General features: G+C 41.6%; 1 long non-coding RNA gene across 2 annotated transcripts in view; it reads right to left on the bottom strand.

Annotated features, from left to right (window-relative positions):
• The window catches only part of LOC110132266 (uncharacterized), a 314,824-nt gene that overhangs the window by 41,116 nt on the left and 250,986 nt on the right, over positions 1-22,722 (bottom strand). For both annotated transcript variants that reach the window (XR_011487725.1, XR_011487728.1), the window contains 2 exons: positions 16,828-16,921; positions 8,982-9,101 (listed from right to left, as the gene is read on the bottom strand). This is a non-coding gene — a long non-coding RNA (uncharacterized lncRNA). The remainder of the gene's footprint in view (positions 1-8,981; positions 9,102-16,827; positions 16,922-22,722) is intronic.

The following is a 22,722-nucleotide window of genomic DNA, read 5'->3' as shown; positions in this document are numbered from 1 at the left end:
TTGGGCCCATATAGTCTGTGACAATTACTCTGCTACCATATTTGTAAAAGCAGCCATGGACAACTTATAAACAAATGAGCAGAGCCAGGGTGCACTGAAATACAGATTTCATATAATTTTCACATGTCATAAGATAGTATTATTCTTTTTTTAAATAAACCATTTAAAAATGTAAAAGCCAGTTATCTTTACAAAAACAGATGGCAGCCCTATCAGACTGTGTTTTGCTGACCCCTGCTTTGTAACATCACAAAGAAAACTGGCTTAGTCGGAATTGGTGTGATCAGGCCTGCCTAGCTCTTTGGTGGGACAAAGTGGCGATGATGAAAGAGGAATCTGGTAGCCCTTTGTCTCATAGCTTTTAATCTGAGCCTAAACCCATCGATCTATCCAGTCACCTCAAATTAAGTTGGTTAGGTCAGTATAGTATTTCTCTACTTTGGCACTACTGACATTTTGGGCCAGATAATTCTTTGTGTGTGTGCGGGGAGGGTGCCCTGTGCATTGTAGGATCTTTAGCAGCATACACTGGATGCCAGAGGATGCCTCTATCTACCCCAGTTGTGATATTGTGACAACCAAAACTGTCTTCAGACATCACCAATGTCTGCTGGTGGCAAAATGGACCCCTAGCTGAGGACCACTGAGTTAGTGAAACAGTCAGAATGATAGGAAATTCAGCAAACCTTTAACAACGAACTAACTGGCACAGAGGAGTTTGTGTGTGTGTACGTGTACATGTTTCCTGACAGGGCAGTCTTCCTGAGACTTCCATGGAGGGCTGAGAATAGTCTGCCTTCTCAGAGACAAAAGTGTAATCACAAATACCACTTCCTCTGAAGAGGGCACAACCCCAGGACAGACGACTCTGTGGTCGGTCCCATGGTTAGTGGAGCACTTTCATTATCAGGTAATCAAGTCAAGCTCCAGAGCAAGTAAACAGGGCTCTGGGCTTTTAATAAGGCCTTTATTGTGTGATCATCCTTTTAAATGGCAATGAAAAAGGTCTTTTGTTTTCAGTGGAGAAAAATATTTCAATGGAAAAGTAATCTCAGCAAGAATGGAATCATTCCATTTTTTGACCAGGAGGGGGAAAAAAAAGTAGAAAAAAGAGAGAAAGAGATGATCTTTCCTAGGAGGTGGGAGGGAGTATTTAAATTCAAAGGAAAGTTTGCATGAAGGAATTTAACCTGCACTTCCAATGAGAAAATGTTGACAGATAACTGCTATGATGTGGAGGGTCTGGACCCTAGTGTGTGATTGAGAGAGATCCGTTGTATAAAGAGCTTGTCATTTAAACAAACAAGAAAACAAACAAAAAAAGCACAGGCTGAATGAAATATTTGTCATGGTTTTTTACTTTTCAGGACACCATTCTACACTGGTTCTTTACTATTTCCGGTAAAACTGACATAGAACCATTAGTTTGGCCTCTGAAACGCGTAGATGCTTTGTTGGCCCTGCCTTTTGCTTTTCTACCAGGGCAGCTATGACTGGGAATAAAAGTCAAGTTTCAGCTACTTGCCAGGAGCAGTAAGGAGCTTGAAGAGCCTACTTTAAGACTGCCTCCGCCCCACCCCCACCCCCAGCCAAATCACCACCTCCCATTCAAAATTCAAAAGGAAATCAAAATAATCCCAAAGTCCTTTGATCCTGGGCAAGAAGTTAATTGAAATTGCCCGAGTGGGTTACAGCTCCTCCTTCACTCATTAGCCACAAATCAGTTTATTTTTATTTGCCTCAAAACTCCCATTAAATGAAATTCATCGTGTAGCGCACAGGTCATTTCCCATGACCACAATGTAGATCTGTCTCCTTTTCCTAGCAAAGAATCTGAGCTATGTTTCTTTTCAACAAATCCCTATTCCCCAACCCATATTACACATTGCACCATGTTTTGTCTGCTTGTCTTCTGGTTCCAGCTGTGTCACTTTTGTTATCATGCTTTTGTGTCCCAGGACAAACATGGTGGGGTACTGGCAAGGTAGAGATGCCTCCGTATGCTACTAACCCAAATTCTGTTCTATGGAACCAGCATCCTAATCAATGACCTACACCGCCTCACTGTTGACAGCAGTTTTTTTCTTCCTAATGCATATTTTAGTCTTGATTGACCATCAACCATATGGCACGATTGTCCTGTGGGTAAGTTTATTATTAACAGCTCGCAGCTGGAGTTACAATAACTATACACGGCTGTGACATTGCACTAATTGACCAAGACACGTCTGAGAACAAGATGCAGAAAGTGGCCCTTGCAAATTACTTCAAGCAGAAATGGAGAGCTTAGTGGGAAACACCAGTTTCAGATTAGAACTTTCTATGTTAAAACCAAATTGGTGTGGGAGAGAGGCTGGCTAGGGGAGAGGGGAAAGAAAGAGGAGCTTCATGAGTTAGGCAAGGGCATTGTTCTGAGCTTCCATTAAGCCTTTATTCAAATGAGTTATTTTAAGCAGATTCCCACTAATGAGAAAGAAGCAACCACATGTACAGTGACATTAATTTAGAATTTTTAAGTGCTCAGACAACTAACTCGCTAAATCTATTGGGTACCTTCTGTCCTCAGTTTCCTGTCTAATCTTGCTGTCATAGGCAAGGCTGGGCAAGGCTTGAGAACAGTGTGTGCTGTGTTAGCTACATCACGTAGCCTTAGAATTGTGGAAGCTGAGTTTGGAAGCAGGAAGCCTGGGTGCTGTCTGCACCAGCCAGCTGGGTGATGAGGGGCAGGGACATTGACCAGGGGTTGTGCATGAGTTAACAGTTTACCACCGGGTCCTCTGGGGAAGGCTCCTGGAAATTCTGGAATGTGAATAGGCTGTCTGTGCATCTCTCAGTAAATCTCTTTCTCAGATGTTTCCAGCCAGTGCAACTCGATTGAGAAATGACTCGGGGAGAAGAGGGGAGAAGGCAGTGAGCTCAGTGTCCTATAAATCAGCATCATTGAGCTGAACTGGAACTGTCAAACTGTGGAAAAACCTGCTGCCGTGCGAGTTTGTGAGTCTTTTCAAAAACAAAACCTAACCCTTGCCTTGCTCTCTAGATGGGAGAGGGCTTATTTGAGTTCACAGAGGAGTGAGGAGTGCAAGAAGAAATATGGTTTGCTAAGAAAATAAAAAAGAATCAACTCAAGGTAGTACATATGCAACATGTCCCAATTGCGATCTTGGCTCAAGCACAGAATCACAAGTGGGGTCATGAAAAATAGCTCAGAGCTGTCATGAGTAAATCCTGCCAAGAGGTCTAATAATACTCTCTGCTTCAAAGGCAAACTAACCAAACAACCCTATCATCTACCAATGGCATCATCTCCATTTTATGGATGGGGAAACTAAGGCACAGAAAATGGAAGTACCTTGCCTGAGGTCATGCGGAAGACCTAGGATTTGAACCTGCAAAGTCCAGCCTCAGAATCCACGCTCCCAATCCATGGCATAGGTCTCTTTACAGACTTCACAGACTCCAGGTTATAAACCCTGCTCTAGGCAGTTTGCAGGTCTCATCCTGACAGTTCACGTTCTATAATAAAGTCCTGCTCTGCCCTTCTATGCCTCAAATGTATCCTGATGCTGGAATTGTGCCCATGCTGCTTAATCACCCCATACCTATTCATGTCTGAGATCATGTTAGTACTTTTTTCCCCCAAGTCTTGATACCAGTTGCTGAAAAACAGCTTTAAGTTTGGAAGCCCAGGCTTTTGGAGGCTCCAGTTAGATTTCCAATGGCAATCGTAAGTCTGCCAGATTTGCACTGTCCCCGACATGTGGCGGCGTGAGGGTCAACCCCTTGTGTGCCAGGCCTGAAGTTCAGTTACTGTTGCTGGGGAAACCATAATTGAATTTCCTGAATTATACACAGTGCAACAGAACGTTGAATAACCATATTTATTTGCCTTCTAGGCCCTGTGGCATCTGTTGTTCAGCTCACAAAGCTTCTATTGACTGAAGGAGGGGTTTGTTGATCCAGAAATCTGTGATTGGCACACGAGGCAGTGGGAGCCTGAGGACTCCTGTGTCGGGCTGAGATTTCTCATCCAGTTCAGCAGTCACCAGCCAAATGGCCTGGTGCAGGAAAACACGAAGATACGGCTGAGACCCTGGCGTGAAACCGACCCTTCTCTTCCCTGATGCACGCACTTCTCAGCTTAGGGGGAGAGACAGGCAGCGTGGGAATGGGCCATATGGAAAAGGAGAGGTAGCAGGAAGGAGGCAGAGGAGATGGGAAGGCAGAGACAAGTGGTCAAAGAGGGTTGCAAGGCCAAGGGCGGCTCTGCACAGGAAGGGAAGGCTGGGGAAAGGGTGTGTGGCTCCGGGGATGGTCACAGAGGTAGAGACATATTCTGGCCCTTGAGGGGTGAACTGCCCAGTTGGGGCTCTAGGAACTCAACTATTTTATAAAAGGTCTACAAGCAAAGAATTGGAAGGAATTTGAGGAAGGGTCCCTTAACTCTGAGGAGCAGGTTGGGAAAAGGCCTGTGTATTTGGTGACATTTAAGATGGCCCTTAAAAGATGAGTAAGATTTTGGTGGATCAGCTTCTTGAACTCAGGGAAGAGCATAAGTGAAAATACAGATAAGGAGGGTGCAAAAGCCTTCAGCAGATGCTGGGGATTCCCTGAACTGGCCACGCCCAGCTGCCCCAGATCCTCATGGCTACCATTGATTGAGCCAGCAAACAAACAGTGAGTTCTCTGGAGCAGAGAAACATGAAGCAAAGGAGGAAGAAGGATGAGCCTCAGGTTTCAAACTAGGAGACTTGGTGGTCAGGAGCTCTCCTTTCAGACAGGGAACTGAGTTTGAGGCTCATAGCGTTTTGCAGCTTGAACTGAAGTCTAGGAGTGTCTTCAATTAGAAATTAGTTTCTAGCTGAGGTACTGAAGTTCTGACCGTCTGATGGGGAGTGATTTCCTCCCCGACCCTGGCTTCAATTTGGTGTTTCAATAACTCAGGCACCGAGAGTCATGCTCTCAGACTTGGTGACACCTCTCTTCTGATTTCCCTTTGTATTCACTATCAGAATTTCCAAATAATCTGCTTTGTCCACGTTGATACAGAAAGCATTTTAGAAGTATTCTCTTCCATAACAACAAGATGAAAAGAAATGACTTTTTTTTTTCTATTTTAAAGCTCTTTAAAAGGAACATTTCAAGCATTTACAGAGAGTAGAGTACATGGCACATGAACCTCAGGCTCTCACCATCCTGCTGTAATAACGTCTTATCTCATCTCTCCCCAGGGAGAACTTCCTCAGCATCTCCATGGCCCATGGCCCCATCTCCAGGATTATTTTGAAGCAAATCCCAGACATCGTATCATTTCATCCACAAGTATTTCAGTACTGTCTCAGTAAGATAAGGACTTTTTAAAATATGCCATTACAATCCCATTGTCTTACCTGAAAATAACAATTGCTTAACTGAATCATGTTTTGGGTCAGTGCTAATACTTCCCTAGTTGACTCATAAAGGTTTATTTGCCAATAAGTAGGACAAAGCCTCCCTTCTCCAGGGGATCTTCCTGGCCCAGGAATTGAACCAGGGTCTCCTGCATTGCAGGCAGATTCTTTACCAGTTGAGCTACCAGGGAAGCCTGGCAGGCTGCAGTCCATGGGGTTGCAAACAGTCAGATATGACTGAGTGACTAAGCACAGCAAAGAAACAAAAAGGACAAAGCCTCCACACTGCATTTGGTTATTGTCTGTCATAAGTCTCTCGTATTCTGTAGACTTCCCCTTGCCTTTTCTCCTAGCAATTTGTTGAAGAAACTGTTGTGTCTGCTGTAGAGTTCACCAGTTGGTTTTTTTAGCTCCTAATGAAATAATTTCATGCTAAGTCACTTCAGTTGTGTCCAACTCTGTGTGACCCTATGGACTGTAGCCTACTGGGCTCCTCAGTCCTTGGGATTCTCTAGGCAAGAATATTGGAGTGGGTTGCCATGCCCTCCTCCAGAGGATCTTCCCAACCCAGAGATCGAACCTGTATCTCTGATGTCTCCTGCATTGGCAGGCAGGTTCTTTACCACTAGCACCACCTGGGAAGCCCATAAAGAAGGCTGAGTGCTGAAGAATTGATGCTTTTGGATTGGTGGTGCTGGAGAAGACTCTTGAGAGTCCCTTGGACAACAAGGAGATCAAACCAGTGAATCCTAAAGGAAACCAAACTTGAATAGTCATTGGTAAGACTGATGCTGAAGCTCCAATACTTTGGTCACTTGATGTGAACCAACCAAAGAGCCAACTCATTGGAAAAGACCCTGATGCTGGGAAAGATTGAGGACAAGAGGAGAAGGGGACAACAGAGGATGAGATGGCTGGATGGCATCACCGACTCAATGGACATGAGTTTGAGCAAACTCCGGGAGATAGTGAAGGACAGGGAAGCCTGGCATGCTGCAGTCCATGAGGTCACAAAACGTCTGACACAACTTAGTGACTGAAAAACAACAACAATATAATAAATCTAGGCAGTGATAATCAATGGCTGTGAACCCACTGGGTTAAAGTCCAATTGGAAACTTTATAATAGATGAAAAAACTGATGGGACTTGAAGCCACCAGTATGTCCTAACATCTCAGAATAATCTGATATTCACATCACTTCCTATGATATACTCCTACCAAAAAATTATACTGGAATCCCTAAGCCCCCAGCTCTCACTACCAGTGTATAGAAAATACAAGGGACAGAAAACCATGAAAAATCACATGCTAAGCCTTTTTGTTCTATTTTAACATAGCAAACATTTATTTAAAATTTGTTTGGTTACTATGTTTTTGTCAGGCAATATACTGTGATATTTTCCCCAAAGATGACTAAGGTATAGAATATATTTATCCTGCTAAATAGATTCTGATTTCTATGTTTTTGTTCGGTTGCCTACTTTGGGTAGGTTTTAATCTACTTTCTAATAACCAGTAATAATACTGTAACAGCTTCTGTAGCCTCTGAGATCTTCCTCCACCCGAGCCCCTCCCCTCAAGGCTTTTTCCATTTTATTGTGGATTGAGAAACCAAATATCAACTTTTTTAAAACTTACAAAAGAAAGGTTTTACCCAGGAGAGCTAAATAAGGGCTCTTATTAGTAAATACATAAATACTAGTAACCAGACTTTTGAATAATCATTGAGTTTTTCAGATTATTGTTTCCTTCTTAATTCTTGACTGCATTCTGGATTGCCAAGGCATCTGGACAAATGAGATGTAACCCAGTGTTCTTATACTAATCATGTTAGGTAGAAAGTTTGGTCACAACAACCATCAGTAAGTCATAGTGTGCATAGGATGATGGCAAAATTCCAAGCTGGAAAAACCCAGGGCTGCACACAAACATGAAAATTCAATAGGAATGTCACCTGGACTAGGTCATTAGGATAAGCATATGTAACAGCCTCACTGTTGACACTCTCTTTTCAAAACACCTCCTCCTTTGAATTCCATGACCTAACACTCTCCTAATTTTCTTCTACCTCTGGGGCTTCTCTTCAGTCTTTTTCCTGGCTCATCTTCTTCCTCTGAGCTATTAAATATTGGAAAATTGCAAGGCTCTCTTCTCCTTCACATTCTACACCCTCCCTCTGTGATCTCGTCCATGCTTATGGTTTTAATTATTATCTATACGTTGATGACTCTTAAATTTATATCTCCAGGCTAGACTGTCCTCAGAGCTCCCAATCATAAATCCAGTTGCCTCTTCAACATCTCAACTTGGCCATCTCACAGTGCTTCAAGCTCAGCATGTCCCAAAACTGAACTCATAGCTTTCCCCTCAAACTCCTTCCTCCTCCAGCATCCCCTCAGTAAATAGTGCCTACTTCCAAAGACGAGTGAGCCAGACAGTTGGCAGCCATCCCTGACACCTCTTTCTCCCTTCCCACCATGTTCATTGGATCAGGAAGGGTTGCTGACTCTCATTTCCAACTCGAACCATGTCTCTTCATCTTCACAGCTGCCACCACAGTCCAAGTTCTCACAGTCCCATTCCTGGATTACCTCCAGACCCTTCTATTCTCCCCAGGTCGACTCTGTGTCCAATCCATTCTGTGGTCAGTATTCCACAAAAATAAACCAATATGTTTATAACTGTATCACCTTCCCAGTGCCTTTAGAATAAAGACTAAAGTCCTCACCATGGCTTAAAAGGATTATAATGTTAATGGCCCATACCTCCTTCACCAGCCTCATTTCCAATCCTCTTCCCCTTGTTCTCTGATATCTAGCTATATTGATCCAGGAGTTTGGGTCCCAGGACCTTTGCACACGCAGTTTCATCTGGTAGGATTGCTCTCTTCTGCTCTTCAACTAGCTAATTCTTATGGCTAAAATTAGCTAATTCTGATGTGTCTCTCTAAATTTAATTCTTTTAAATGTCTCCATTGGCTGCTGGTACGTCTTCCTATTGACCTACTCAGAGATCTTGTTCTTTATGGTTGAAACAACTCTGTAGCTAAGGAAACTGAGGCCCAGGAATGTTATATAACTTGTATGGGGATCATACATCCAGGTAGTGGGTGTGTGGAAACACACACTGAAATTATCTCACTATAATAACAGCTAGATCTGCTGTTAAGTTTTGGTCTCTAAATAATGTGTAGAAGCTGGAATGAGTTGAGAGAAAAGGAACATGCTAATTAAAGGAAAGGCAAGTAAGGCCTTTGAAGAAAGGTTAAAAGAGACAGAATAGGTTGGGATAATGCATGGACATGGGAAGAAAAGGAGATTTAAAGTTTTCAAGTTGAGGAGGTTATTACAGTGGAATGGCAATTTTTTTTTTTTTTTTTTGCCTGACCACAGGGTACAAAAGACAATGTTAGGTCTTGTATCTCCTTAGGAATGAGAAATTTTAGCTGGAATGGGTTTGGTTTGATAAAGGAAAAAGTGATTAAAAATTGGAACAAATACAGTTAGTCCTGAAAGTCTTTTGGTGGAAGCAGTTAAAAGCGGGCTCAGTAACCATCTAAGTTACATGACGGTTTCAGTGTTGACTTACCTCAGGCAGGAACCTGGGCCAGCTGACCTCTTGAGGTTGTTTGGAATGAATGAAGAAAAGAGTGGATGTGAAAGTGAGCCTTGCCATCCGTCACAGGCTAGATGGTACTCCTAGCCCCGCCTGGTGTGGAAAGAGAAATATTGAGTGGCATGAGTTCCCAAGGTCTCCTCAGCTGATCACGTTGAGTTGGCCTTCTCTGGTTCCCAGGTGTTTCCATTTATCTCTGATAAACTGTCAGCCAAGAGTCAGCTTTGGGGTGGGAGGTGAGGGAATGAGTAGAGGGGAGGGTAATACCCCAGATGTTTTCTGAGAAGATGGGAGAAAGTTATTCCTCAGTACTAATGCATTTCGTCATCCTCTCTGCTTGCAGATGTTAAATTTGGGAATACTTCCAGGTTCCCTCTTCTCTCTTAAAATATAATTAGCTGTGTATTTAAAATACCAGGACCCAATCATCCCCAGGGATGTATCTCTTTTGCATATGGATGAAGTTTTGGGGGTTTAGGAGGATTCTCAGTTTTACTAACTGTATCTCTTCCCATTTGACCAGTCCTGTGGGCTTTCTCCTTTTGAAGTCAGGAAAAATGATAATAAACAGAGGTGGCATTTACTGAATTCCTACTCTGTGACATATAAAGTCAAATCTCCATGGCAACCCCACCAGGGTTGGATGAAATTCCATTTTACAGATGGGGGAAGTCATCCCATATTGTTGTTTCTCCAAGTTCACAAAACTACCAGTTAGCAGAACTTGTTCAAACGAAGGACCGTGGGACTTTCAAATGATCATTGCAACATTTTTAGAGTTTTCTTCTGTACCAGTCATTCATTAAAGCCTGTGAAGCAGGTACTAACTATTAGGTTCAATTTGCAGGTGAGGAAACCAAGGTATAGAAACATCCAGTAGCCTGTCCAGCTCACCCAGTTAGTAAGTAGCAGAGTAGAGAGACAGGCAAACAGCTCAGCCACGAGTCTGTACTGATCCACCCCCTTTCTACACTCTAGAGAGAGCTGGGGTTGGCTGGATGCATTTTGTTTTTCTCAGAGTAGCTGATCTGAGCTTGCAAGGTAGGAACTCCTCTTGCTTGCCTTGTCTTATCTTTCTGTTGATCTTCTGTCATTGGAGCAGCTGTGGGCTCCCCAACCTCTGAGAGCCTTTGCATCTAAGCCATTGGATACAGGTGGCAAGGTTGTGGCTCCAGTTCAAGCCTCCCCCCTGGAGCTGGATGTTCCAGAAAGGACACTCTGTTCTGTAGGGCTGTCTCTCTGGCGCAGGCTTTGATCTGGGAAAGGATGAGCCTCGCTGCAGAGCTGAAGCTGTCTCCCCGCTTTGTTTACGTGAGAGTCCTTCCAGGGCTCTGTCTGCTTTTGAGGTGGAAGTGCCCTGCCAAGAACTCCAGTTCTTTACTCCGGCTGTGCAGCCAACACACCTCCCGCCTTTTCGATGATTTCTCTGTCCTGGAGAGAGAGCAGCGTCTCATAACAGTTTGGAGACTACAAAAAGTTTCCCTGGCAGGATGAGTGATGGACTCGGCAGCATGTTCTTGCCTTTTGGAGTTGCCCTCCAATTTTTCCAGGCTTGATTCTGTAAATCATTTCATCTTGTACAAATACTGGGCTGTGAGCACAGATGATCTCAAAGGCGAGGGTTATTTGAAACTCCATTTAAGTATCTATCCTCCTTTCAGCAGATTAATGTAGCTTAAATTTGTGAATAAAAGTTTTCTTCTGTGCGTGCCAGTGCACAGGTAGTTCTGGGGTCTTTGGGAGGAAGTAGAATATGCTTCTACTCCAGGAGGCTTTGGAAAAGGGGATTTGTCTGTGCATTGACAACTCATTTATCATCAAAAGCATTTAAGGCCCTACTCTATGCAAGTACTCACGGGGCCGATGGAGGTAGGGTTAGGAATGAAGTGGGGAAAACTGTGAAATGTTTTGAAAGAGGTATGTAAGCCTGAAAAGATCATTTAGAATATCCACTTGCTTGCTTTCTTCTCAAGAAGATGGAAATCTATTGTGGTTTTCAAGATAGATTAAGGTTAAATAACTCACAGATTTGGAAGAGTATTTTGGGAAGCTATCTGATGTATTTCATGTCAGAGTTTATGCTCATTTGCCCTCATTCCAACAAGGAAAGAGAATTGGTTGAAGGCAGACTGTGATAGAGAAGGTCCAACAACCACAAGTTGTAAATGTTCCATCAGAGAAAGTGTCTTTGACATCTCTGCTCTTCAACTTTATGATTAAATAGTTGCCCAGATGCAGTGACTACATGCTTTTGAAATGAATATGCTTGAATTCTGAATGTTAGAAATTATCTTGCTGGTTTGTGAAGACAGAAGTGCCTACCTTTTAACAGTACTTAGAATGGAAGACCGAACTTGTTTTTCTGAATTAGAGCACATGCAATTCAGTATGACCCAAGGAGTTTTAAACTTAAAAACTTTTTTAAGATGCTTAATTCCTTCCATCAAACTACACCCAGATGACAGAATTTTAGACATTGTTTAGTAAAGTTATAGTGATGAAAACCTATCACAAGGTGATGTAAACAGATTAGCTTGGGAGGGAGAAAAGAAGACCTGGAACATATAGAAATGTGTTAAGCCTTACAAAATGTTCTTTCATTAAAATCTTGCAGAATTTTCTCCTTTTCACAGGTGAGGAAATAGAGGCTTAGAGATGTGAGTAAACATTTCTAAGATACAACTAATCAGTGGTGAACTTGAAATGGAATCACGACTTTCAAACTTTGAAACTAATGCTCTTTCAATTCACCAGGCTACCTCACTTACTTGGGCTTCCCAGGTGGTGCTAGTGGTAAAGAATCCACCTGTCAGAGCAGGAGACATGAGATGAGGGTTTGATCCCTGGATTGGGAAGATCCCCGGGAGGAGCACAGGGCAACCCACTCAAGTATTCATACCTGGAGAATCCCATGGACTTAGGAGCCTGGTAGACTACAGTCCTTAGGGTCACACAGAGTCCGACCTACTGAAGCGACTTAACATGCACCTTACTCACTACCTAGGAGCAATCATCATGGAAAGTTTCCCATCTGCCTCTTGCCAATGCCTCTAACGATCTGAGACAAAGCTGCCTTCTGACTAAGGCAATGATGACACGTCAAGGAGGCAAAGTCAGTTGGGTCTAGAATTAGGCTACCTGGACTACTAGGACTCCAGCCCTGCTGTTTACTAGCTGTGTGCCTTGGGACAAATCACTGGGACTCTTTGGATCTCACTTTTCTGATTCCTTAATAAAGGGTATAATACTCATGCCCAATTCATAGGGTTTCATGAGCATTAAGTGAAATAGAAAGGGTATGCCCAGGGCCTGGGGAAAAAAGTTCAACATGTGTACAAGTTTCCTCATTCTGCTTGGAACTTAAATTGTGTTTAGTTATTTCTTTAACTTAAGACCTACCAGAATAAAACATGGAGATTCTTATGAAAGGCAAAATGAACATCTGTGAGCATGATTAGATACAACAAAGAAGATATGGATAATTCTAGAGAACATCATGAAATGGCTGACCATATTTTTTTCAAACAAAAAAGAGGTTAAAAATTAAGAAATGAGCCTAGAACAAAGGTGAACATTATAAGCAATTGCTGCGAAGCCCAGTTTCCTGTTAGTAACCAGCTACTGAAGAGCTACTAAGGAGAGGAGCTAGACTAAGTCAACGTGCCTTGCTGTCCCATGTGTGCTCAGTCGTGTCCTGCTCTTCACGACCCCATGGACTTTAGCCCGCCAGGCTCCTCTGTCCGTGGCATTTTCCAGCAAGAACATTTGAGTGGGTTGCCATTTCCTCCTCCAGGGGATCTTCCCAACCCAGGGATAGAACCCACATCTCCTATGTCTCTTGTAATCATAGGCAGATTTTTACCACAGAGCCACCTGGGAAGCCCATGTGTCTTCAGTTCAGTTCAGTCACTCAGTCGTGTCCGACTCTTTGCGACCCCATGAATCGCAGCACGCCAGGCCTCCCTGTCCATCACCAACTCCGGAGTTTACTCAAACTCATGTCCATCAAGTCAGTGATGCCATTCAGCCATCTCATCCTCTGTCATCCCCTTCTCCTCCTGCCCCCAATCCCTCCCAGCATCAGGGTCTTTTCCAATGAGTCAACTCTTCACATGAGGTGGCCAAAGTATTGGAGTTTCAGCTTCAGCATCAGTCCTTCCAATGAACACCCAGGACTGATCTCCTTTAGGATGAACTGGTTGGATCTCCTTGCAGTCCAAGGGACTCTCAAGAGCCTTCTCCAACACCACAGTTCAAAAGCATCAATTCTTCTGCACTCAGTGTTCTTCATAATCCAATTCTCACATCCATACATGACCACTGGAAAAACCATAGCCTTGACTAGAAGGACCTTTGTTGGCAAAGTAATGTCTCTGCTTTTTAATATGCTGTCTAGGTTGGTCATAACTTTCCTTCCAAGGAGTAAGCGTCTTTTAATTTCATGGCTGTAATCACCATCTGCAGTGATTTGGAGCCAAAAAAAATAATGTCTGACACTGTTTCCACTGTTACCCCATCTATTTGCCATGAAGTGATGGGATCAGATGCCATGATCTTACTTTTCTGAAAGTTCAGCTTTAAGCCAACTTTCTCACTCTCTTCTTTCACTTTCATCAAGAGCCTTTTTAGTTTTTCTTCACTTTCTGCCATAAGGGTGGTGTCATCTGCATATCTAAGGTTATTGATATTTCTGCTGGCAATCCTGATTCCAGCTTGTGCTTCCTCCAGCCCAGCCTTTCTCATGATGTACTCTGCATAGAAGTTAAATAAGCAGGGTGACAATATGCAGCCTTGATGTACTCCTTTTCCTATTTGGAACCAGTCTGTTGTTCCATGTCCAGTTCTAACTGTTGCTTCCTGACCTGCACATAGGTTTCTCAAGAGGTGGGACAGGTGGTCTGGTATTCCCATCTCTTGAAGAATTTTCCACAGTTTATTGTGATCCACGCAGTCAAAGGCTTTGGCATAGTCAATAAAGCAGAAATAGATGTTTTTCGTAGTTGTAGTTAATTCTATTACTCCCATTGCTACCAGCATATTTTTCAAGAAGATTTTTTAAAAGACTCAAAAATTCTATAAAAGAGTGTCATATAGCCTCAAGAGATATGAAATACATTCTTAAGTCAAAAAAAAAGTTAGCAATCTTGTGAGAGTATTCTAAAAAATTGAATAATTTTCTTGCCAATTATTATTACTATTATTTACATTGAACATTTAAATTTTCCCATTTTGCGAAGGGTCTAAAGTCTTTTACCAAGAGCAATGAGAATCGTGGGAAGAAAAAAGTCAACCTCCTCCCTCCTTTGTATAAATTTCATTAATGTCTGTGCAATCGGAACACATACTCGCTATTCTTGTACCAACAGAAGGCATGCTGATGGAATGAACCCATCCTGGGTATATCAAAGTCGGACCTTTTCCAAACAACCCAGACAATTTAAAATTTCTCCTTGAAACAGAAGCTTATGTTTCCTCTCCTAGATGTCCTGTTAGGGGATTTGGTTTCTGACTCAACTCCCTCCACAAGCCTGCATCTCAGGGGTATGATATTCAGCATTTCACCCTTGGTGGTGATCTCATCCTTCACTGGTTCAGGGGGGAGGGAGGGAGGGATTAATGAAAATATAGGTCAGCCCTTCTCCATCTCCACTGGGGCCATGTTGTCTTGGTTTTGATCATTTCCCTCAAATTAAGATTTCTGCATAAAACCCCCGCGTCTGTGTTTGGCTGGCAGTTTTATGGCTGACCAAACTGCACTGGCCGGGGTTCTGGTTGGCTGGATGTTTACACAGCCTGTTAATCAGATGAGGAGAGGGGAATGGATGTGGGGACTGTCTGTGAGCTGGAGCAGCCCTGTTTGCTGTCGTGTGCAAGGGCCTGCACTTTGTTACTACAAATTACATAATGACATGTTACATTTCAAAGTGTATTTTTACTTCAGGGAAAATTAAACCAATAAACAAACAACCCTGGCAGAAAAAAAAAAATCCCTTTTTTCCAGATCTTCCTCTTCGAAAGGACTCTTAATTAAATTGTAGCTATAAACAAATCTTTGTTTTATTGAAAAGAGCACAATTGCATGTAAAAGCTATTTTAAAAAATTAGCATTTGAACTGTTTGCTGGACTAGGGTCTGGATGGTGTTATGTGTTTTATGATCTGTTCAAAAATGAAAAGGCAAGCTTGTGTAGTGATGGTAGATTTTCAATTTTTGATTGCTAATCCCTTTCAAATGTTTCTCCTGGCCTGCTTGAAAGGAGTACGTAAAACAGGAATTATCTTAGTTTTTCCAGGTACTGATTCAAGCAAAGCTGCTTAGAGTAAGCATGAAGTGGCTGACACTGAATTTTCGGTCATTGTAGAAAATCTTGGTCTCTTCTGAATGCTATCTATATTTCAGCAACTTTAACACTGATAACAAAAATCAACCACTCTAATTCAACTTCTAAATCTTTCACTGCACATCTACAAATGCAATATTAATTCTTTTCTGTAAACTGCAGAAATTAAGTATATATTCAGGATCCAAGGTTAAAATGATCAGTATTTTGAGTCTATATTGTTCAATTATGCATGTATGTACTTGCTCAAATGTTTTTTCAGCCTAAACTATTTTTGAAAAGAGAATGTATCCTCACTTTATTTACCTGAGCTAAGAGAAGTACTAAAAATAAGGACACTTACTAAACTGTATTTTAAAAGACTTGTTTTACCAACCAATCCTGTCCCAGATCTGCTGTTATCAGAACCATTTGGCTCGGAATTCACCGGGTTTGTTCAGGTGTTTGGCTGCTATTAGGAAGAGAAGCAGCCCAGTAACTGGCTGGATGAAAGATTGCCCCTCTTATATTTTAGAAACATCCCATGATGCTTACATTTCTTAGGCAAAATTACGATGTGACTTTGGATAATTTATTAGTACACACCACAAAATGAAAAATCACAAGAGCAATTGAGATAGACTGTCCATGTCTTCCTGTTCAGTTTATTTATTTTTAAATTCAGGATGTTTAAAAAGAAATCTTTCCCCCTCAAATCTTAGAAATAAATAATGGGATATTTGAACCTTGTAGTTAAAACTTCAGATTTCACAAAGACTGAGAAAAACTTAAGTGGAAAGCAAAGCAAAATAAAGGACAGATACATAGTATAGATGTTTTTTTGACAAAAATGGGACCATATTGGACAATGTTATTTGGTAACAGTCATGCAGACACTCCTATTTTATCTTGTGGAAAAGAATGCTCTCCTCTTTCTCATCTTGGATTCTTGATAGTCTGTTTGAATAATTAATTTAGATGACTTTATTACTTATGAAAGTACTCAACCCTGACCTAAATTGATGATTCACTTTTCAAGTGATTTTGTATTTGATTTCAGTCATCTTAGTGTAAGGATTGCTCTCTGGGACACTCTGATGGGGCTTGAACTTGACTTTAGAGGAAATAGAACTAGAGTTTTTACCAGTGACTGAACTCGCTTTCACTTCCACCAAATAAACAACAGTCCAAAGTAAAGAGCCAGATATCAATCTAATGTTTTCATTCTTTGAATGACTAATCCAATAAGAAAGAAGAATTTGACCCAGTTATAGACAAGGAATTGCCTTAACAGGCCAAGATATGCCAATAAATGGGTAAGATATCGTTATTCATAAGATATCCTTGTTCTGGAATTTGGTTAGGCAGATTTGAAGTGATAGATGGGGAAAAGTTATACCATAGCTTGTCGAATGAAAGAGGAAAATGGACATTATAGTAATAGTAGTAGTTTCAAGGCCTTCCCTTGTCAGTCTTTTCGATAGGATGTTCTCAACTTACATAGGTTGACAACTTCTCTCTTCTGCCTACTTTGCCTTCCATGTCATGGTTTGTGTCAAGGCTTCAGGGAAGTCCACCATCAGCACTGCAGATCCTTTGCACAAATCCAGACAAGAGAAAGACGTTTAGGCAGAAGGAAGGGTAAAAGTTCAATTCTCAGATGGCAGTTCAGATTTAGAAAACAGAATGAAAAGGAGTGGTGGCGGCCATCTCACAACTTCTTTCACCTTCAACTTTGAATTTAACTCTTAAAATGTATCTGCATTTATATCTGTCAATCTATCATCTATTTTCTTATCTATTCCCCCCTTTCTCTTCCTCCTTCTTTCCTTCCTTCTTTCTTTTTTTCCTTTTCAGCAATAAAACTCATCCTATTGCAGAAGTCTGAAACTGGATCTTAAAAGCTAGTACCACTCTTATTTCAGAGGAGTGAGTTTTTTCCCCTTGTTTGGCTTTAACTCTCTTTATTCTGATACTTGTCCTTAATGTGATATATCAAGGAACCTCTTTGTAAATGTTTCTATTTAATGGGACCCAGGGAAATAAAAGTCCTTTAAAAGGATAAAATGAAGCTTCATGATATGGCTTGTCCATTTTCATAGGCATACAATTCTGTTTAAAATTCTGTTTTAGTGCTCGCTTCGGCAGCACATATACTAAAATTCTGTTTTAAAGGTTAAATTGTGTATACATATATAAAACTCATTTGTGTGTTTTAAATACTATTTAAAAATTTTAAGCTTATACACACACACACACACACACACACACAGAGCACTTAGTGTGGATTATATCAGCATGCAATCTGAAAAATATGTTTATTTGAAAGCTTAACTTTGCAATGCATCCAACTAATCAAGTAACATTTTTTATAACATACATGCCTATGAGTGCTGCATGCGAATGTGCTATTTCAAATACTTTTCTATTTGAATAAGCAAGCTCACAGGTTCACCATTTTACATTTGTTCTTTTAAAAACATGAAACTCGTTTTGAAAATGTTGGTTTAAATGGGCATTATTAAGTCTTTATCAGTTCTGAGCATTTCAGCTTTTTGCATCCAGAAATTTCTCAATCTGACAGAATAAGAAATGCATTTACATGGCCTAAGCTCTTAAATTGTCCCTTTCAATTAATGCCCCATCATGGAGCAATCTGGAAACCATTACTCAGTAACTCTTCGTTATAATTGCTTGCAGCTGAGTATCCAGCCCTTGGTAATATAAGAATAAAAGAAAACTCAGTTAGTAACAAGTGCAATTGATTCCATTCAGAATTCCCCTGGTGCTTTGCCATGTTTGGCCTGCATGAGAGGAAACACGAGGTTTTTTTTTTTTCTTTTTTTTTCTTTTTTTCTTTTTTCTCTTTTTTTTCTTTTGGGGCCAGGAAATGAATTGGCAGACATAAGATGGTTTGTGTGGTGCTGGCCTTCATTTTTCAGCTGGTCCTAGTTAAAAATGAGACGGTGGGGCTCCTGCTTTCTCCCCCAACGGCTACATTTTTTTTTTTTTTCCTGGAGGGTTTTTCTGGTAATAGATAAGACTACAGAACTTCAATTTGCTACAAACTAACAGCATCCAGAAACTGTCACCTTCTGTGGCCACAGTCAATCCTGGGACTTACTTCTGCTAAGGATCTGGTTTTAGAATTTGATTCACTTCCACCTTGATCCTGCCTTTATGAGACAAAGTCCCTGGTGCATTTTGTACAGGTGGAGAGTGTTTATGTGTTTGGAGGCTATCAATCACCAACTCCAAAAATGTAAAGATCTAAATTATGATAGATGAAAATGTGAAATGTAATGTGGTAAACTTCCCCCAACCCACCCCCCACCTTGTGTAAATCAGGAACTTGGCTTTTTAAAAACGGTGGAGAAAAAATTCTTATCACTCAGTCCTCTCAGAGACTATGTAGCTCAATACTGATGTTGAGCCCCAGTATCCGGTGCCTGTGTCTCCCTGGACTCTGAGCACCAGGGATGATGGGGACACTTCATTCATAACATCCTGTCCCCTTTTCTCCTACAGATGACTGGGGCCAGGTGACAAGCATGCCCATGAATTTAAAATGTGTAAATTATAAAATAAATTTTTATTATAAAAAGAATTGATGCTCAATGTAGAAAAGTTATATTCAACAGAATTCTGTTCTAATTAATTTCCATTCTTTGTTTTCATAATAGGAAAAAAATTCATCCCTCTCTGTGAACTTAAGTGGCATTTCACTTTGACTTGCTATAGAAAGAAAACTGTAAAATCTCCCATGACCTAGGAAGATTGCTCTAAATATTTGAGTATTTTTTTCTATGCATTTATATTGGGAGAGGCATTATTTTTTGCATTGGTGTGATTTCTTGTATTTTCTACCCTTTCAGTAACTTTTAAAAAATTGCTGTTACAGTTATTACTAATTACATATTTTGAAAGCCCACTTTGGAATTTAATTAAAAAAAAAGAGAGAAGCACTTTCCTAATGACAAGAAGAGTAATTGAAGGAGTAAAAGTCTTCTTGATCTTAGGAAACTTAAGGACCTAAGAGAACAGGAGCTGATGCAGTATCAGTTGGTGTTATAAACTGTGCTGGAACCTGAATCCCAACTTTCCCAAACTCTTGAACTCTACAGTGATTAATAGGAACTACAAACAAGGCTTACGGGAGAACATTTTTCTATTAAGAAATAAATAAAGATGAAGACTTAGAAGAAGGTTTCACAAGGGCGGGGAGAATTGCCTGGTTTTGTGTGTTCCTGATTTCATGTTCTCCTATCAGAGAGCTATACAAACAATCACCTGAGTTATATAAAATTTATGTGGATTAAAAATGATCAATCTCTTGAGTAGTATTTTCAATTTTTCTTCAGTTTCATTTCTTTAGAGAGAAAGAATTGCAGACCATTCAGCCTGGATGGGAGTGGGGGTTTGGGGGAGAATGGATCCATGTATATGTATGGCTGAGTTCCTTGGCTGTTTACCTGAAACTATTGCAACATTGTTAATAGGCTATACCCCAACACAAAATAAAAAGGTCAAAAGGAAAAAAAAAAAGGAATGCAGCCTATTAAAACCTGGATTATCAGAAATATAGCCATTGTTTTGTAAAAACTTTAAATGGAGTATAATCTATAAAAGTACTGAATTACTATATTGTACACCTGAAACAAATATTATAAATCATTTGTATATCAATAAAAATAAAGTCTAGATTATTAAGATGTTTAACTAGAATTTTAACAAATGTGATAATGAAATCAGCCAATGTCCAGTAACTATGAATTCAGGTCAATTACTTATATTATTGGTTCCCAACCTATGGAAGGTAGTGGTGGGATGAAGGTAAAGTCCATTTCTGATAAAGAAGAGTTTGTCCAGTAGTTTAGGCTCCTATGTTTGAAACAATCAATCCCCAAACTCCAACCTTTATAAGCTGGTCCAGCCCAAGGCTTCAGCCAAAGGGACTTTAGCACTACTTGCACATCGACCAATTTTCCCTGTTGAAAGTCTTGTCCATCTTTCATGGGAACTGGTCTCGTATGGGTCTTGTTCCTTCATGAGCCAGACAGGGCTGTCGGCTCCATTCTTTAGGGTGTTTACAGGACTTTGGCTTTGTTTCAGGTTTTCAACGCCTTTATCAAATCCTCTCTCTCTTCCCCTTGAGGCAGTATTTAAGCAATTCTTTCTTTCCAATCAATCAACAGATTTTTCTTGAGGTCTAATTGAGTGGAATCCTCCACTCCTGCCCAAAGCTGTTGATTAGTAATGTTTGTAGGCTCTTCCGCTGACCAAAATCCTGGAACTTTATGACCTTTTTTCCTCCCCTAAATTGTGGTAAAATACACATAACATAAAAAATTGCCATTTTAACCATTTGTAAGCATATTGTTCAGTGGCATTAACTGCATTCACATTGCCTAATAACTGTTTGAGCTTCCCAGGTGGCTCAATGGGTAAATAATCTGCCTGCAATGTCGGAGACAGAGACTTGGCTTCAATCTCTGGTCAGGAAGATCCCCTGAAGGAGGGCATGACAACCCACTCCAGTGTTCTTGCCTGAAGAATCCCATAGACAGAGGAGCCTGGCAGGCTACAGTTCATAGAGTCACAAAGAGTTGGACACGACTTAAGTGACTGAACACGCATGCACAAGCACCTTTAAAGATATTCTCTTCCAGAAGATCAATTAAAATGGTGACGCAAGAGGATGTGGAGCTCAACTTGCCCCATGAATACATCAAAAATACATTTACATGTGGAACAGTTCTCACAGAAAATTAACTGGACACTGGTAGAAGGACTCCTGTACAATTAAGGCTGTAAGAAAGTTACACAATTAATTGGGTACCAAGGGAAGAAAAGCAACAGAATCAGGACCTAGACCCCTGGGAGAGGACTCAGAGGAAAAGGGAGCCCCACCCTGGGAGGGAGTGGTGAGAGCCACAGATTGGATGCCTCAGTCCTGGGGCTTTATGTGGGGGAGGTGAGCCCCCTTGGCTGGTGAGGGGACAGTGGGAATAACAGGAAAGACTTGAAAGACTGGATTTCATCCAGGAATGCACCTATGTTGGTTTGCACCTGAGCCAGGGTGGAAACATTATGTTCTAGAGAGGGCTTCCAGCTTGCCCGCAGCCACCTTTATGGACACCCCAGCCCCCAGCAAGCCAACACTCCAGCCCTGCTTACCCCATCTAGGATTGCCACCTCTAGGGAGGAAACTCCACTGTGGAATGCAGATGTGACCTGGTCCTGGATGGAGTGTGTGTCAGGGGGTGGTGGTGACCAGTGTTGCCACTTGCTAAGTCAACTTACTCAGTAGAAGAAGCCCATATCTCTGACAGCAGCCACAAAACCAGTTCATCCCCAATATATGTTGAGTCTACATGGTCCCTGCCTGCCCTGTGTTCTAACTCCACAAGAGGATGGGGGCGGTGGAGGTTAGGGGCAGTGATCGGTTATGAAGGACACAGGAGATTTATACTCAAGGGCCCCCTCGCTTCAGCACTGCCTGCCCTGGGGCAAGTGTCCCCGTGTGCGAAGAGGGAGAAACACACAGAAAGGGAGCAGCGCCAGCTCGGACCTGATCCAGCGCCTTGGGGTCGGACCCGGCCCCAATACAGTGGTGATGGCCACTGAGCAGGGGGCTGTTCCACCTCACACCCAACTCTTGCTCCAGCCCCTAGTTCCAGGCCCACCCCTTACCATTGTGATAGCTGCCAGCACACCCTGAGGGAAAAATGTGACTTGCATCCATATCAAATCCACAACACTCCCGCATAAGAACACCCCTTTATCTGCAATAGCTAACTGCTGCTGCCGCTGCTGCTAAGTCGCTTCAGTCGTGTCCGACTCTGTGCGACCCCATAGACGGCAGTCCACCAGGCTCCTCTGTCCCTGGGATTCTCCAGGCAAGAACACTGGAGTGGGCTGCCATTTCCTTCTCCAATGCATGAAAGTAAAAAGTGAAAGTGAAGTCGTTCAGTCGTGTCCGACTCTTAGCGACCCCATGGACTGCAGCCTACCAGGCTCCCCCATCCATGGGATTTTCCAGGCAAGAGCACTGGAGTGGGGTGCCATTGCCTTCTCGAGCAATAGCTAACTATTTAACCTAAATTCATAGAGGCAGAGAAAGCTAAACAAAATGAAAAAGCAGAGGAACTGCTCTCAATTGAAACAGCAAGAGAAAACCCCCGGAAAAAAATAATAAAACAGAAATAAACAGTTTACCAGATAAAGAATTCAAAGCATTGATAATTAAAATGTCAACTGAATTAGAAAAAAGAATAAATATACACGCTGAAATTTTTAACACGTAATCAGAGTATATAAAAAAAGACCCAATCGGAAATGAAGAATTCAATAGCTGAAAGAAAAAACAAAACAAAACACTAGAAGGAATGAATA

This window comes from Odocoileus virginianus, chromosome 1, assembly GCF_023699985.2.
Source record: "Odocoileus virginianus isolate 20LAN1187 ecotype Illinois chromosome 1, Ovbor_1.2, whole genome shotgun sequence".
Lineage (NCBI taxonomy): Eukaryota > Metazoa > Chordata > Mammalia > Artiodactyla > Cervidae > Odocoileus > Odocoileus virginianus.
The sequence above is the reverse complement of the archived record's forward strand: the minus strand, read 5'-3'. Positions and strand labels throughout refer to the sequence as shown.